At 46.9% G+C, this 17,073-nt stretch overlaps 1 protein-coding gene across 4 annotated transcripts in view; it reads left to right on the plus strand.

The window, feature by feature from the left end:
• The window catches only part of FRMD6 (FERM domain containing 6), a 133,518-nt gene that overhangs the window by 44,572 nt on the left and 71,873 nt on the right, over positions 1 to 17,073 (plus strand). The window contains exon 2 of one of the 4 annotated variants that reach the window (XM_083167456.1): positions 14,115 to 14,219. The exons of the other annotated variants lie outside the window; for them this stretch is intronic. The gene's annotated coding sequence lies outside the window, so the exon portion shown is untranslated. The remainder of the gene's footprint in view (positions 1 to 14,114; positions 14,220 to 17,073) is intronic. 4 annotated transcript variants of the gene reach the window in all.

Consider the following 17,073-nt stretch of genomic DNA (forward strand, 5'->3'; position numbering starts at 1 on the left):
ATACCCCTTTTACACCGCCGAAAAATCCAGGTCAGCAGCGGGTCAGACCCGGATCATCGGCGGTGTAAATGGGGTATATCCGTGTCCATTTTCACTGGTCCTCTACCCAGGTCCTACCTGGGTAGAACCCGGATAGGACCCGTGTAAAGGCCGGTGTAAATGGTCCCGCTGTGGGTGCAGCCACCCGCAGCGGGTCCACAGCGTGCAGCACTGGGGAAGCTGTCCCCAGGTGCTGGGAGAAGGGGGGTGTCTGCGGCTGCTGAGGGGAGGTGGGGGTACCTGTCAGCCTGAGGTCAGAGCTGGAGGGGATGATGTGCGCCGCCGCCGCTGCTGCTGGTGAATCAGGCCCAATAGCATACAACTGCGGGCTGCAGGGGATGATGGTCGGAGCCTGAAGTCGGAGCCGGAGGGGATGATGTGCGCCGCTGCTGCTGTACCTCCCCACGCAGCCGCGAAGTTCCTGCGGCGAATGGACAGTCGGCATCGGGGGTCCCTCCGGTGCATGGGAACTAGTACTAGTTCCTATGCACTGGAGGGACCCCCGCCACTGACTGTCCATTCGCCGTAGGAACTTCGCGGCTGCGGGGGGAAGTACAGCAGCAGCGGCGCACATCATCCCCTCCGGCTCCGACCATCATCCCCCGCAGCCCGCAGTTGTATGCTTTTGGGACTGATTCAGCAGCAGCGGCGGCGGTGCACATCATCCCCTCCGGCTCCGACCATAATCGACCGCAGTTGTATGATATTGGGCCTGATTCAGCAGCAGCGGCGGCGGCGCACATCATCCTCTACGGCTCTGACCTCAGGCTGACAGCCAGGTACCCCCACCTCCCCTCAGCAGCCACAGAAACCCCCCTTCTCCCAGCACCCGGGGACAGCTTCCCCCCTCTACCCCTTCCGAATTTTTATTTAAGTAGTATATATATATATATATATATATATATATATATATATATATATATATATATATATATATATATATATATATATATATATATATAGTCCTTTGGCGGCACTCCAAATTGAAAGGCAAATGGTTCCTAAGGTAATAAACTGGTGCCCTCCGATGCAGACAGTGTGTGCTGTCTCAATGTAGAGTCCTGGGGGGGGGTACAGCAGCACTCAGAAATAATCCACACGTAGGCAAAGTTACATATATATATATATATATATATATATATATATATATATATATATATATATATATGTGTTGCCTCCTGGCAACAAGCAATTTCACCCCCCTTGGCAATGAGCAAGCATTTTTTATGACATCCACAAGGAAAGGCAGTGCTGACCCAGGTTCAGTATAAATAGTGCAGACCCAGGTCGAAGGGTCGGACCAGGGTTTTTGGTGTAAAAGGGGTATTAGATGGACAAACCCATGTGCACTGCAGGGGGGAAGATGTAACTTGTGCAGAGAGAGTTATGCTGTGTACACACGGGGGAGATATATTGCTCAGCCATATATTGCTGAGCAATATATGGCTGAGCAATATATTGCTCAGTTTCTCCTGTTCATCAGCGACCAGAGATGGTCGCTGATGAAAAAGAAACTGCTGGGGGGAGCCCGGCAGTGGTAATCAGCTGGTCGCAGGAGCATGTTCCTGCGACCAGCGATCACCACAGGGGCAAAAACGGGAGCGCGCACCCGGCGATATATCGCCGGTGCACACTCCCATTGCGGGCAATATGTTCGCTCAGCGACCATATTTCCCGCGATTTTGGACAAAATCGCCCCCGTGTGTACGCACCTTTAGATTTGGGTGGGGTTTTATTTCAAAGTGAGATCTATATTGCAGTGTAAAAATAAAGCAGTCAGAATTTTCCCTGCACAGAAACAAAATAACTCACCAAAATCGAATTCTCTCTGCACATTTTACATCTGCCCCACCTGCAGTGCACATGGTTTTGTCCATCTAAGAAGTATTTTGCCAGAAGGAGTGAACCAGAATAAGGCCTAAAGTGCCTTGGGGGGTTATTCTGGTTGGTTTGCAAGAGCAAATTCCTTCTTTACTGGACAAAACGGTGCTGCACTGCAGGTGGGGCAGATGTAACATGTGCAGAGAGAGTTAGATTTGAGGGAGTTACTGTATTTTGTTTCTGTGCAGAGTAAATGCTGGCTACTTTTTTCTTACACTGCAACCTAGATTTCAATTTGAACACACCCCACCCAAATCTAACTCTCTCTGCACCTTTTACATCTGCCCCACCTGCAGTGCAGCATGTTTTTGCAAACCAACCAGAATAACCCTCTAGATATGGTGCCTTTTGGTGAATGGAGGTAATTTAGAATGAAGATTACAGGATGCAGGGATAGACAAATGATGTCTACATGGGTCACTGGTGCTTACCTGTTTGCTAAACTGTGAGTATATGCTAGGGTTGCCTACCCTCCTGGAATGGCTGGGAGGCTCCCGAAAAAACAGGAGCCCCCTCCTGGCCCCCAGAAAGGTGGGCAACCCTCCTGGATTTTGAGGGATCCCCCTGACCAAAGCCTTTAAATACTGCAATCCGCGGGTCTCCGATAAGGGGACGGGGCCAAAATTACATAATCGCGTCATTGTAGTCCGGTGCCCTCCATGGAGATATGCAAATCAGGTTATTTGCTATCCTGGGGGCGGAGCTTGATGATGTCTCCTCGCCAGGCTTCTCCTGAAGAGGAGACCAGAGATGGGTATGGATCATTGGATAGGCAGCAGCTAGGTCAACAAGCATTAGGTCGACATTGGGTTAGGTTGACAGGATCATTAGGTCGACACAAGCATTAGTTCGACATGGGCAAGGTCGATAGTCAAAATGTCAACATGGGGTTTTTCACACAAAAAAATAGTACCGCGGCCCCTCGCATGGCTTACTGCCCTGGGCACACTTACATTCTCCCTCTACGTCCTAGTGGATGGTAGGGTATGAAATATCGCTTGTCGGCACTTGTCGGCTTTTGGGTGATCCACTTCCACTCCCCCCCACTCCCCCCCCCTTGTTGGGATTTCGACAGTCGGTATTCCGGCATCAGGATTTGACCGCCATTGTTCCGTCCGCTGGGATTTCATACCAATCCCCTTTATGCATGTCTACCTAGTGGTGTTGACCTAATGCCTCCACTTGGTGGAAGTGACAGAAACACTTTACATTTAGTGGCCCTTCTAGGACAGGAATATGCCAACAGCATTTAATGCAATAGAGGAGCTGTCAGGGGTCACCGGAGCTCAGGCAGAGTGTAACACCGGCCCGCGCTCTGCATTTCCTTCCCTCCTCTACATGTGACTTTCCCTTTAAACAGAACACAATGGGCCCTCAGTGCAGCCTGGCAGTGCGGATGAATGGACGGTCAGAGCAGAAAATGAGAAACACCTGGGCTGCCTCGTCCTGGACCAGGGCAGACTGCGAGCTCTTTGTTCAGCTGCTGGGTTTAAAGTGTTTCCTTAATGACAAATTCTAGGCCTGTGCCTCGGAAAGCATAGCTTGGGGGCCTGTACAATGGAACCATTTACAAAGGTCTCATTTAAGTTAGTGACACACACAGGCTTAAACCACAAAAATCCACCTCTGGGACATGAACTAGAAGGGGAGAAAAGAGAAACCCAGACAAAGCTGGCGTGTTATAAACATGGCATCGGCTCACCTGCGGGCGCCCGTCCTTAGCGCGAGTGGTGTGATTGCCGTTTTATGTCCTGCTGTGACAATGACAATAGGCACTAATATGACCGAGGGCACCTTGCTCGTGGGTTTTACAGAGATACAGATAACATTCCCTTACTATACAGTGTGCGAGTGCCGAAACCGGCGGTGGTTATGCCATGTGGGGTTAGCGCATGCCCCGGGCTGATACTCTGAGATAATACAGCCTCAAGCACAATAAACAAGTTCCTGGGGATTATCCATGGAACGTGTCTGCAGGTGACATCAGGCCATAAAAAAAGTCAACATTCGTTTTTTTTAGTGTCGATGTCGACACCTGTTGACATTAGTGTAGCGCGCACCCCCGCATAGTTACCAATTGTAGTCCTCGTGGATCATGAAGCATAAAAAAGTCCAACAAAAGAAAAAAAAAATCAGGAATCGACATTGACGCAAAAATGTTAAAAACTCAAGTTGGCCTTTTCATGCGTCAACCTTTTAAAAGTTCACTTTTTGCTCATGCCGACCTTTTGTCAATGTCAAATTACCTAGTCGACCGTTCCGTCCACACCCAATAGAACCATTGCAGGATATTTGACATGAAAGAATCTAACAATGTTCATTTTGTTTTCATTTGGATATAGGTCAAATTGATTCACTTGGGGTAATGTGCAGCCCCTGTGATGCATCATTCAGCATCCGGTGCCTGTCCACGCTCTCATTTAATAAAACAAGGATTCTGTATGCATGAATACGTATTACACATCTTAGACCCCTGGGCTGCGCTAAGTTACAGGATCATTATCTGCCAGAGTTAATCATATACAGCAGAACTGTCCGTACTTCAGGGAGAGAGAATAATTATCCTCCAGATATTAAACATTAATGTACTGTCAGCGAATAGGTGATCCCCAGATCTGTAAATCACTTCTTAGCCTCATTTTTTAAAGATTTAGTTGAATTATTAAAATCGGTATTGAAATCGTGATTAACGCACGTAGCGTGTCTTGGTCTAATCTTCAGGTATTGCAAATGTATGCCAGCTTTGCCCAACCCTCTATTACCCTGGCACAGCTCTTACTATTTAATCAAGAGTTGGTAAAGCCTACGAATGGGTTAATCTTGGTCAACTGAGCAGAGAAAGCAAGACCTCCATAGCCTAAAGAACACGATTCCACCTATAGATATTTATGTGGCTTCCCAAGACCTCTGCAAGTTCATCACAAGGAGGACATGATATCAGTTTACCATAGAGTCCTAGAGAAAGAGTCATTATCTCCCATTTAGCCCCTGCCTGGCTGATATATAGTCACCAAGTTGCCATCGCTCTTTTTTGGTGTGCCCTTACAGCTTCTAGCACCTCTAGCCACTTTCCCCTGGTAGACCTGGATAATGACTTGATGTCTATAGAAGGTTCTTCACCCTAACAAGTTCCTTCTGGCAGAAGAAGCTCAGTGGGTTTTATCTTTCTTCAAACCATGAACTTTGTTCCTCCCAAGCGTATGGTATGAAGGTACTCTTGGTAAAGCCTACAAATGGGTAATCTTGATCAGCTGAGAAGAGACCTGAAAGCGAGAACTCCATAGCCTAAAAAAGTGACTCCGCCTATAGATCTTTGTGTGGCTTTCCAAGACCTATGCAAGTTCATTGCAATGAGGACATGATATCAGGTTGCCATAGAGTCCTAGAAAAAAAATATTATCTCCCATATTGCCCCTGCCTGGCTGATATACAAGTTGCCATCACTCTTTTTGGATGAGCCCTTACAACTTCTAGCACCTCTCTAGCCACTTTCTCCTGTAGACCTGGATGATGACTTGATGTCTAGAGAAGATGCTTTACCCTAACAAGTTCCTTATGGCAGAAGGAGCTGTTTGGGTTTTATCTTTCTTCATACCATGGACCTGGTTCCTCTAACCAAGTCCACTGTATGAAGGTCCTCTTCTTCCTCACTAGTAGCATAGACAAAAAGATGGTAGCACAACTTCTTGCTGTGGACCAGACCTGCTACTTTGGGTCGGGAGGCTGACCTCACGGTGTCCACATGTATTGTCAAACTTTGTTATGCTCAGGAGCACTCAACACCTTCGTTATTCTGGATGGGTATGGATCATTAGGTCACCACAATGTTGGTCGACAGTCATTAGGTCGACACCATTAGGTCAACATGAGTCTAGGTCAATATGGAGGAAGTTGACATGAGTCTAGGTCGACCTGGGTTAGTTGGACAGGGTCATTAGGTCGACATGGGTAAGGTCAAAATGGGGTTATTCCCATTTTTATTGTCCCGAATTTCAACACAGTCGACATGGACACTGAAACGTAGCACCGTGTCCCCTCATTTCAGGCACGGTGACTCACTACGCTCGCCACACCCAGTCGGCATATGTCGGCTCAAAAAGATGTAAAAAAAAAACCATATCGTCCTTTTGACTTTCGACCTAACCCATGTCCACCTAGTGACCCTGTCGACCTAACCCATGTCGACCTAGACTTATGTCGACCTTCCTGCATGTTGACCTAGACTCATGTCGACCTAATGGTGTCGACCTAATGACTGTTGACCATCATGCTGTTGACCCAATGACCATATCCCTTCTGGATACTAAAATCAAAAAGTTCTCAAAGGAATGCCCTGTTGGGGATCAAAAGGCAAGGACAGTATTGTGTTTAAATTCCACCTTGATTTCGTTCTTCTGACTGCTTTAAAAAAAAAAAGCTGTATGACAAGTTGTAGCCAACGCAAACTTTCCTTAAATACTGAAACTTGAACTTTCTGAGAGCCGAGCCCTTGTCCAGCCCATCCCGAAGGACATTTAAAACTTGCGAAAAAAGTAACTGGTGATTATTTGTCAAAGTTACAGCTATAGAGAGAATACGTGGAGGAAACCCTTACAAACACGGAGAGACTATACAAACTCCACACAGTTAAGGCCTTGGAGGGAATTGAACCCATTACCTCAGTGCTGTGATGCTGCCCAGATATAATGACATAATGTGAGCACTCATTTAAATTTTGGGCGGTAATTATGGCCCTCAGGAGCAAGGTGGGTGGAGCACCTGGGTCCCCAGGACCAGTGGGGGTTCTACACACCCTGCACCCAATAATCATTCTCACCTCTCCATCAGTCTAGTGCCACAGAGGTGTCCTCAGGAACGCAGCACGGGCACCATATTCCTGGAGACCTGTGCAGTAGAGGAGGGGGACCAATCGGAGTCTGCATACTGGCCCTTTCCTCTCTTAAAGCGCCTCTCTCTGTGGTTGCTATGTACGGGAGATTTATTTTGTTGCTCACATAATATAACATGATGCTTTGAAATTATCCGCCAAGTCATAGGAAACTTATTGAACCAAATGGTTAAAACATAGATGTCTGGGGTGTTCACACCCAGTATCAAATAGTAGATATAGCTATAAAGCAGGATATAATTATATTATTGGATTTGCTCCCAGTAATTTCAGCAATAAATAACCTGTGTGTGCTCACAGTAATTAGGCAATGATAAATTGAGTGAATAATCAAGGTGAATACTGTATATTTATTTATTTATTTACAGTTTCTTATATATTAAAATATCTTCAGAAGAACCAATAAAAGATATAGAAAACAACACTAAAATTTCATACTAAGAATATGGACAAATTACTCACATGAAAAAGTGTCGCTGCAGCATATATCTCTGTTTATCCATTGCACTTATAAGTACATTGCGGAGACACTTGCACTTTTACATGGAAGAAACGCATTTCTTTGTCTAATGCACAGAGAAACAGTTTGCAGAGACACTAGCACTTTTCCATGTAAGCAATGCATTTGTCCATTGTGCAAACTCATCGCAGAGACACTAGCACTTTTTCATGTAAGAAACGCATTTCTCTGCTTGTCCATTGCACATAGAAACGCGTTGCAAAGACAATAGCACTTCTACATGAAAGAAACACGTTTCTCTGTTTGTCTATTGCACAGAAAAACTCATTGCAGAGACACTAGCCCTTTTTCATGTAAGAAACCACTTTCTCCATTTGTCTATTGCACAGAAAAACTCATTGCAGAGACACTACCACTTTCCCATGTAATAAACGCCTTTCTCCATTTGTCCATTTCACAGAGAGACACGATGCGGAGACACTGGCATATTTTCATGTTAAGTACGCATTTTTCCATTTGTCCATTGCACAGTGAAACGCGTTGCTGAGACACTAACACTTTTGTAAGAAATGTGTCTTGATATTTTTTTTTTTTTGTGATTTATACATTTTTTCATTGACTTTCTTCTCTTATCAGAGTAAGTATGATATCTACCCCGACATCAGACTTATTGTCAGCGATGATCCCTTGTAGTGGAGGGCGGAGCACTATGTAGATTTTTTATATGGGTGTGGATGAAAGGGTTGACAGTCAATAAATCAACACCAAGAGATCAACATGCACTAGTTCGGCATTGACAAAATGTTAACACAAGCAAAAAGTTGAGGTGGAAAAGGCTGCAACATGAAAATGTTTTTAACTTGTGTTTGTGTCACTGGTTTTGCCATCAATGGCATAGAGTCTCTGCTTCTTTGCTATTGATGGCATCCTGCCCGTGGTTTCCCACCTCCCCCCCCCCCCCAGTGTTATTATGCCACCGATATTCATTGTAGTCAACCATCGGTGGTCGTCATCTGAAACGGAATGTGACTAATATTATGGAGACCACCACGGTAGCATTTTATAGGTCAGGTACAGAAATGAAAAGTTTCTGAGTGTCCCTGGTCCCCGCCGTGTGACCACACATCTCCTCGGTCCCCGCGATATGACCACACATCTCCTCGGTCCCCACGGTGTGACCACACAGTATCCCGGTCCCCAGGGTGTGACCACACAGCTTCCCGGTCCCCAGGGTGTGACCACACAGCTTCCCGGTCCCCACGGTGTGACCGCACAGCTTCCCGGTCCCCGCTGTGTGACCACACAGCTTCCCGGTCCCCGTGGTGTGACCACACAGCTCCCCAGTTCCCGAAGTGTGACCACACAGCTTCCCGGTCCACGTGGTGTGACCACACAGCTCCCCAGTCCCCGCAGTGTGGCCACACAGCTTCCCGTTCCCCAAGGGTTTGACCACACAGCTCCCCGGTCCCTGCGGTGTGACAGCACAGTTCCCCGGTCCCCGCGGTGTGACCACACAGCTGCTGTATTGCTTGGAATGTTGTTGGCTGCAGCTCAATGGTTAAAAAATGGAAATTCTTATAATTTGTTTTCTCTGTAGTCCCCACGGGACGCTCTCTGTTTCCTGAGCAGTGGCTTGCTCTTCTCTCTTCCGCCATGTCTGGATGTGTTTACTTTTGAGGAGTCGGAAAGCCGCGGTTTGCTGGATTGGGATCCTTGGCAGTCAGGACCTGAGATTGGGGGTGACAGTTATATATAGGGATACCGCTGAATGCTTTTTCCGCTGTTGTGTAAGATGATGATTATTATCAGTTTGAAATATTCTGCGGTACTTCTGTAGTTTCACGCGCCGTGAAACTACAGAAGTACCTATTCTGCTTGAAATCCCTGTTTCCTATTGGCCGGTGCTGTACTGTGAGCAACCAATCCCCAGGGTTCACTTGTCACTGGCTTCTTTGGGCTGATTCTTAGTCTCAGGCGAAGTGCCTGTATTAGCGGGCAGCCGCAGAACCCACATTTAGGGCGTAATTCACACCTACTCGCTGGACTTCCAGTGTTCGGAGCCCAGCGAACAGGTAACCGCCACCCCCTGCCATGCAATATCCCCCCTTACGAAAGTGCTTGCAGGGCTGTGAATGGGGGTGTACATATCCGGTCGCATGTGGCCGCCTAGAGGCTGAAGGTCGACACCTGAAATAGGTCAATATGGCTAAGGTGAACAGGGTTGGAAGGTCGACACAAGCATTAGGTCAACAATGGCAAGGTCGACAGTCAAAAGGTCAACATAGTCGACATGGACACCGTCAAAGTGTACCACATCCCCTAGTAGGGCACGATATGCTCGCCATGCTTTGGGCACGGTGCCTCGCTGCACACTAGTCTATTCTCCCTCCATGCCCTAGTGGATGGCAGGGCATGAAATACCGCCTGTCGGCACATGTCGGCTTGAAAAAAACATGAAAAACTTATGTCAACCTTTTGACTGTCGACCTTGCTATTGACGACCTACTTTTTGACCTTCCGACCCTGTTGACTTTAGCTATGTCGACCAATATTAGGTGTCGACCTAAGACTTGTCAATCTTCAGTGGTCGACCCAATGCATGCTGACCGTAATAGGGTCAACCTAATAACCGTATTCCCTATATACATATAACCTACACACAAACGAATTTGTACAAGTAAATATATAAAGATATAAAATAAGAGGATGTATGTAAATAGTAAAAAATCAATCTATACAGTACAAAAAAAAGAAAAACATAAAAAAAATAAGTACAAAGTACAAAAAACAAGTAAGAAAGTGCTTATCTTTTTGATGAGGCAGGAAGGCTAGAATATATATATATACTGTATAACCTGTATGCCTGACGAAGGAGCTTAGAGCCCTGAAACTGTTGCATTAAATTTTGCCTTCACTAAATGCCTGGAGTGCCATGCGGTATGTCACCTACTGCGGGACCTACCTACAACTTCTTTTATATATATATATATATATATATATATATATATATATATATGAGAATTCACTTGTCAGTATGTTTGTACCATCTCCAAACACATTTTCCTCAGAATTTCCTCAGAGGAGACGACTGCGGCCATCTGCTAATCTTATTGATACCATTTGTTGCCTTTTCCCAGGAAATGATTGAAACAGCAGAACAGACTCGGTGACTGTCTGCACAGAATGAGCGCAGGGTCCCACCAGGAACCTCTGGGAGAGTATTATGTTTCCAAACACGAGCGGCTATCAGGGGAAGTGTCAGGGTGAAAGAACAGAGACGCAGGCGGTAGTGATTTCCTATTCTCTGTGCCGTCGGCTAATCTTCATGGCACACTGGATTGTGTTGCAGAATGTCTGATTGCCAGAGAGTCGGCACATGTCACCGGAGACGGTCTGCGGCTGATAGCCGCTCAACCGCTTCTCGTGCTATGGCCCGTGCCAGGTGTAACCCTGGGCTAGGCCTCACATGGCTGCCCAGTCTGTGGGTATGTATTGTGATTATTCTCAAAAATGTACATATGGGCCTATTAACCCCCCAGGACCGACTCGGATAGTGCAATAGAATCAGGCTTATCTAGGCCGGAGCTGACATCGCAGTACAGAGACGCCTCCATGTAAGAAGACTTTCGGCATAGTTATCCCAGTAATGCATCCCTGTTGTTTTCTTGGTGGAAGTACATCTGCTTAGGAAATGCAAAATAAACATCTGGGGAACAGGCCAGGACAAAAGGAAGAAAAACAGGAAAGGTTTTTCATCTCCCTGTAACGAAAAACACTCACTTGCGGAATTTGTAAAGATTTCTTACTTTCTCGTTATTCGCTTTTTGATTTTTTTTTAGATTTCAAAAACTTGCTGTCTCAAAAAACATGTATATATACCTCCGGTTACCGCGGATATTTCCGGGTGGGACGGCTGTCAAGACCGACGGCATCAGTGCGACGTCCCATAGTGAAGCAGGAACATTAATATACTAACCGTTCTTGAGCAAGGGTGTCATGCGTTGCCATGGGAACGCCCAGCTTTTTCCAGCGCCGTTTCGTCCCTCGTCCCTTGCGGTCGTTAGAATAGACCCATGGTACATGGCAGCAGCTGCTGCAGCAACTCGTCTCAACCCAGCCCATGCTTCTGTATGCTGGGCTGCAGTGTGGCCAGGGAGGTGCTTAAAGTGGTATTTGTTCGGAATTTTATTTTAAGGGTGCATGGCCATGCCTCCTGCAGTTAGGCTACACACCCTTAAAAGTACCCAGGCACAGCCTGGCTCTCTGCTGCCCTGCAGGCAGGACCATGTCTGCTGACCTTTCAGAAACTTCCTGTGGCATCACTGTATTGCAAGCTTTCGTTTCATTGGCTCAGAACAGTCACATGAGCTCAGTGTTGCAGGAAGGACTGTGACCAAACCAACATAATGCCCAAGGCAGTTATATCAGAGGTGGAGCGGCGGCATTTTACAGCTTGTTCTGAACAAAGACATGTGACTTATTATCCTTACATCGCAATTAGGCTTTTACTTAGACTGGTCCATTAATGTTTATGACAGATGATAGGCCTCAGAGTGTATTTTCCCTCGAAACGCCTTCTGAACAAACATTACTGTTAGGGCTGTGTGGGCTAAAAGTGAACCGAAACTTTCAAAAAGAAAAACCTTTCTGTTTATTTAAACTTTCGATTCATAGGGGTCATCTGTGTGCCCCGTCCCATGCCTGGTAAATGATTGCCCCTTTAAAAAAACTCCTGCATGCCAGGTCCCGCCCTGCGATTCAATCACAACATCATAATTATATGAGCACTACGCTGCATTAAGGGTAGCCCCCTGACTGCAGAACAAGGCACCAGACCGCCATCTTTTGAGTCACCTTGCGCTGTTAGGACCACCTCCATCTTGTTGTGTTACCTTCTCCTGCAGGCCCTTGGACTGCGGTTGCATTTTTAGCAATTACAGTTTATGGGCTTGCGCACATGCCCTGGTGCACACGCATGTGCAGTTTGCTGAATCAGGCCTACAACCGGCGCCAGTTGTTAATAGTTTTCTTCAGTAGGAATCATGAGTCACTACTATATATATATATATATATATATATATATATAAATGTGTGTGTGTGTAAAGGTGCCCATACACTGCTGCGATGTTTCGCAGCAGGGTTCGGACACCCGATACCCTGCAGGGACGGCAGGGACGCTTGTGATGGATCGCATGCATCCCTGCTTCCCGCCCGCCTAGCCACCTGTGGAGGAAGGTCCCAGAATGGTCGAGTACGATGCGCACAGGACCGCGCATTAGATTTAATGGGCCGATTGGTCGCAATCGGCCGAAATTGCCTCAGTGTATGGGCACCTTAAGGCTAACTACTCTTCACCTCTATGAGCTGAAGTTCCACCACTGACCACTAGAGACCACTCAACACTCCTTTGCGTGCTAAAAGATGTCATAACAGAAAGCAAAAGCAACTTTTGCAGGGACTCTGAGCCGTTTCAAACTTGTTGAATATGGAGAGAGGGAGATGTGAATACAGTGATTGGAGGTAGGAGCAGATAGGGACTGGGGATGGGTTGGAGAGTTTGTGGGCTAAAACTGTCACGGCTCAAAGTTAAAGTCAGATCTGTCTCAGTTCAAAGTGAAAGTACATTGCAGAAGCCGTCATTTTGACGGGGTTTTAACTTGTGCAATAATATGTCGTACCGCTACTGATGTGTCTGTAGTTTTCTTCTTATTTAGATGCGGTACTCTTTACTTAGAAGGGCGCCCACGATTTTGATCGTGGGCATCGTTAGTAAAAAATCTCGGGCATCTCGGGCATTGAATGCACTAAAAAATCGGGTGCGATCAACCGACGAGATGCCCGAGATTTCCCATAGGGAACAATGTTAAATGTCTCAATTGACCCAATTTTCCTGTTCAATGCCTCAATTGACCCGATTTTTCCATAGGAAACAATGTTAAATGGGCCACAGAGGCCAAATAGGCACCCTGAAGTGTATAATGGCCACCCGAATTGTTAACGCCACCCCACGATCAACGTCAACCCGATGCGTGGCGAGCGCAGCGAGCCCGCGAGGGGCGGCGGTACGCGTCCTACGACCTTTTCATACCCCCACTATCCACGTCGGCGTGGAGTTGAGAATAGAAAGTGTGGCGAGCGCAGCGAGCCACCGAGCCCGAAGCGTGGCGAGCGCAGCGAGCCCCGCGAGGGTACGCGGACAGCTGTGAAGCCCGCGAGGGGACGCGGATACCTGTGAAGGTATCCGCGTCCCCTCGCGGGGCTCGCTGCGCTCGCCACGCTTCGGGCTCGGTGGCTCGCTGCGCTCGCCACACTTTCTATTCTCAACTCCACGCCGACGTGGATAGTGGGGGTATGAAAAGGTCGTAGGACGCGTACCGCCGCCCCTCGCGGGCTCGCTGCGCTCGCCACGCTTCGGGTTGACGTTGATCGTGGGGTGGCGTTAACAATTCGGGTGGCCATTATTCACTTCAGGGTGCCTATTTGGCCTCTGTGGCCCATTTAACATTGTTTCCTATGGAAAAATTGGGTCAATTGAGGCATTGAACAGGAAAATCGGGTCAATTGAGACATTTAACATTGTTCCCTATGGGAAATCTCGGGCATCTCGTCTGTCGCATCGCACCTGATTTTTTAGTGCATTCAATGCCCGAGATGGCCGAGATGGGCGCCCTTCTAAGTAAAGAGTACCTTAGATGCTTTAAGTTTCTGTTCTTCTGGAGGTTCATTTTCTAAAATAAACCCTGCTAATGGCTTTGATTCCCCATGTGAGGAACCAGATCACATTTCAAAGATGAACTTTTCATGTTGTCTCTGGGCTTTAAGGCTGTTTTAATATTCTCTTCACAGAAAGCTTTGTCTTTGATTAAGTGTCCTCTTGTCGGTTGTGTTCCCGCCGTGGTGTTTGAAGAAGAGACATTTCGCCCAGCGCCTTCACACCAGTTAGTCATGCATGTATGTATATCAGCAGCGGAGCTGCCGTCATGTGTTAAAAAACATGTTTCTTGGTTCGTTTAATTGTCACTGAAGCTGCAAATAAATTCTCGTTCTTCAGATCGTCGATAGTCCGCCTGATACACTTCAGGCCAGTCCTCTAACCTTGAAAGAAGTGGCATGTTCCCATTAATCTCAGTGATATATTAACCCTTTGAGTGCCAATATCTCTGTGCGAGGTGTGCAAAATATCCTCTAAAAATCCCAGTGTCTCTCTCATTTATTATATAAATTCAAATAAAAACGTTGTGTAAAACAAGATTATATTACTATACAGGTTGAGTATCCTTTATCTGAAATGCTTGGGATCACAAGCATTTTTGCTGATTTTGGAATATTTTTTTCATACTTGCCTGGTCCCCGGGAGTGCCCCGATGGTCTCCCGACGTCCACGGTGTCCCCTGATGTACACGGCAGCCTTCGGAATCCTCTTCAGTGGCATCTCCGGTCCCAGGGATGCATTGGGCAAGTGCGCGGGTGAGCTGGTGACCTCACCGGCAGGCCTGCGCGATGCATCCTTGGAACCGGGGATGCCGCATGATGAGGATTCCGATGGCGGCCGTGGACACTGGGGGTGCAGCTTCTTCTACCAAGTTTGCTGTGTGTGGATCTGGGTCCTCAATCAGTGCGCTGGACTGGAGAGCAGCTGCCAGGGAGAAGAGACAGGAGCCTTACAATGAGGTGGGAGAATGTGAGCTTAGAAAGTGCAGTACTGGGTCTATTATTTTTGTGTATTTATTGAGGTATGTTTAACCTTTTCCTGACCTCTTGTGTATATTTTATAAAGGTGTAATACAGCCAATACTAAGGACCTCATATGATAACAAGAATGTTACTGCATATTTAGATTCTAATCATTTGCAGAATCGTTTCCAGAATAACATAATTACAGAAATGTGTAACACATGTGAGCAGCTATGTTTCTGGCTGCAATTGTGGCCTCGGAGGATGGGGCAAATAGTAATCTTTTAATCCGCAATTACTTTTAATTAAATGTTTCAGTATAGTCAGTGATTAAGCCTTATGAGAAATACAGTTAATGAGGCCAACACACTAAAATGATATAATACGCCGACCGCAGCGTCTGCTGAGAGGGGGCGAGAATCGCAGAGATCAGGGCACGGAATGCTGTGAACGTGTCACCGATCTGAGCTCACGTTTCTGGTTAGAATTGGCGTGTCATTATTGCAGGCTCATTAGGGATCTCTATGATATCATGCTGGCTATATCTAGTTACCTCCCTCTACCACTGTCCTGATAGCTTAGCCGTAGGGATCATTTCCAGAAAACAAATATTCCCCAAAAAATTATCACTGGCAGACCAAATCAAAGAAGAAATATTCAGTGAATAAATGTAAGCACTCTGATTGGAGAGCTCCAGCCATGCTCCAATCAGCATGCTGACAGCCATTAACTGTCTGGGTGGAGCCTGGAAGGCAGGCAGAGAATGTTACACTCTGATTGGTGGATAGCTCCAATCATGTGCTAATCAGAATATAGAAAGGCATTCACTGTCTGGCTGGAGGCTACTGAATACTGCACTCTGATAGGTAGATAGCTCCAGCCATGCACCAATCAGCATGCTGACAGCCATTCAATGTCTGGGAGGAGGCAGGCAGAGAATGCTGCACTCTGATTGGTGGATAGCTCCAGTCATGTGCAAATCACAATATGGAAAGCCATTTACTATCTGGCTGGAGGCTGGGCAGAGAATACTGCACTCTGATTGGTGGATAGCTCCAGCCATGCACCAATCAGCACATTGAAAGCCATTCATTATCTTGCTGGAGGCATCTAGAGAATGATGCTAGATCACTCTGATTGTGTGTAATCCAGGAAACTCTGGAGGCAACAGCCATGCTCAAAGGTCTCTAGAATCGTGCAGCTACCCAGGAGCCCATACGCTAAGGTGGCCCAGACTAGGCCCCGCACTGCATCACATGTGCACCATCTCCATCCCCCTTCACTAGCTCATACTGTTCGTTTATTTGTGTTTTGTGCGTGTGATTTGTTTCCATTTTTCCAAAGGAGACATGGCCACACCTCCAATATTTGGCCACACCCCTACCCAGTACCTGGGCCCCATTCATCTCTTGCAGCCCTGCCTTTATTATGCAGTAAGTCAGGTCAGTTTAGAAGTATATATAATCATGTGGAGACATTTGCATTACAGACCTTCTCTGGAATTGTGTTACATTGTTAGACGTATACACTTATTAACCCCACCCCAATTCCTTGTATACCACAGCGCGTTTTGACACATGCATACGAACAACAAAAGGAATTGCAACAGCCAGACCACAGTATATTATTAATCCTCGGGTCCATCAGACAGTGGACATTTATTAGCGACCTTTAACCTGGCGTACAAGGTGTTTCCTGAAAAAGATAAATATTGCTAGGAATGACCGCTGCACCTCCCAGCTATTTATAGTTTGGACACCGTATACATTTGTGACTCACATGGGTGATATAGACAGGTAGTGTACTGTAAAGGTTCTATATAAAGCGGCAGCTCTGTGCCGCCGCAATGTGCACAACACATATAATATAACATACAGGGGAAGGGGGAGGCTACAACTCCCCCCCCCCGCTTAACTTACCGCCTGGTTCTTTTGGTCACTTGGTGGGCGGGGCAGAGTGAAGTGAAGTGTGCCTTCCCATCTGCTGGGATGCCCCAGCTCAATCCATCCCACTGCTCCCGAAGTGAGGGTTCTCCTCCACCTCCGGACGCTGGTGGCCATATAAAATATGGCGCAGACTTGTAAGCCAATCGGGGCTGGCAGCCTGGCAGCCAGTCAGAGAGGTTGCCAAT

This window comes from Crinia signifera, chromosome 12, assembly GCF_055691185.1.
Source record: "Crinia signifera chromosome 12, ASM5569118v1, whole genome shotgun sequence".
NCBI lineage: Eukaryota > Metazoa > Chordata > Amphibia > Anura > Myobatrachidae > Crinia > Crinia signifera.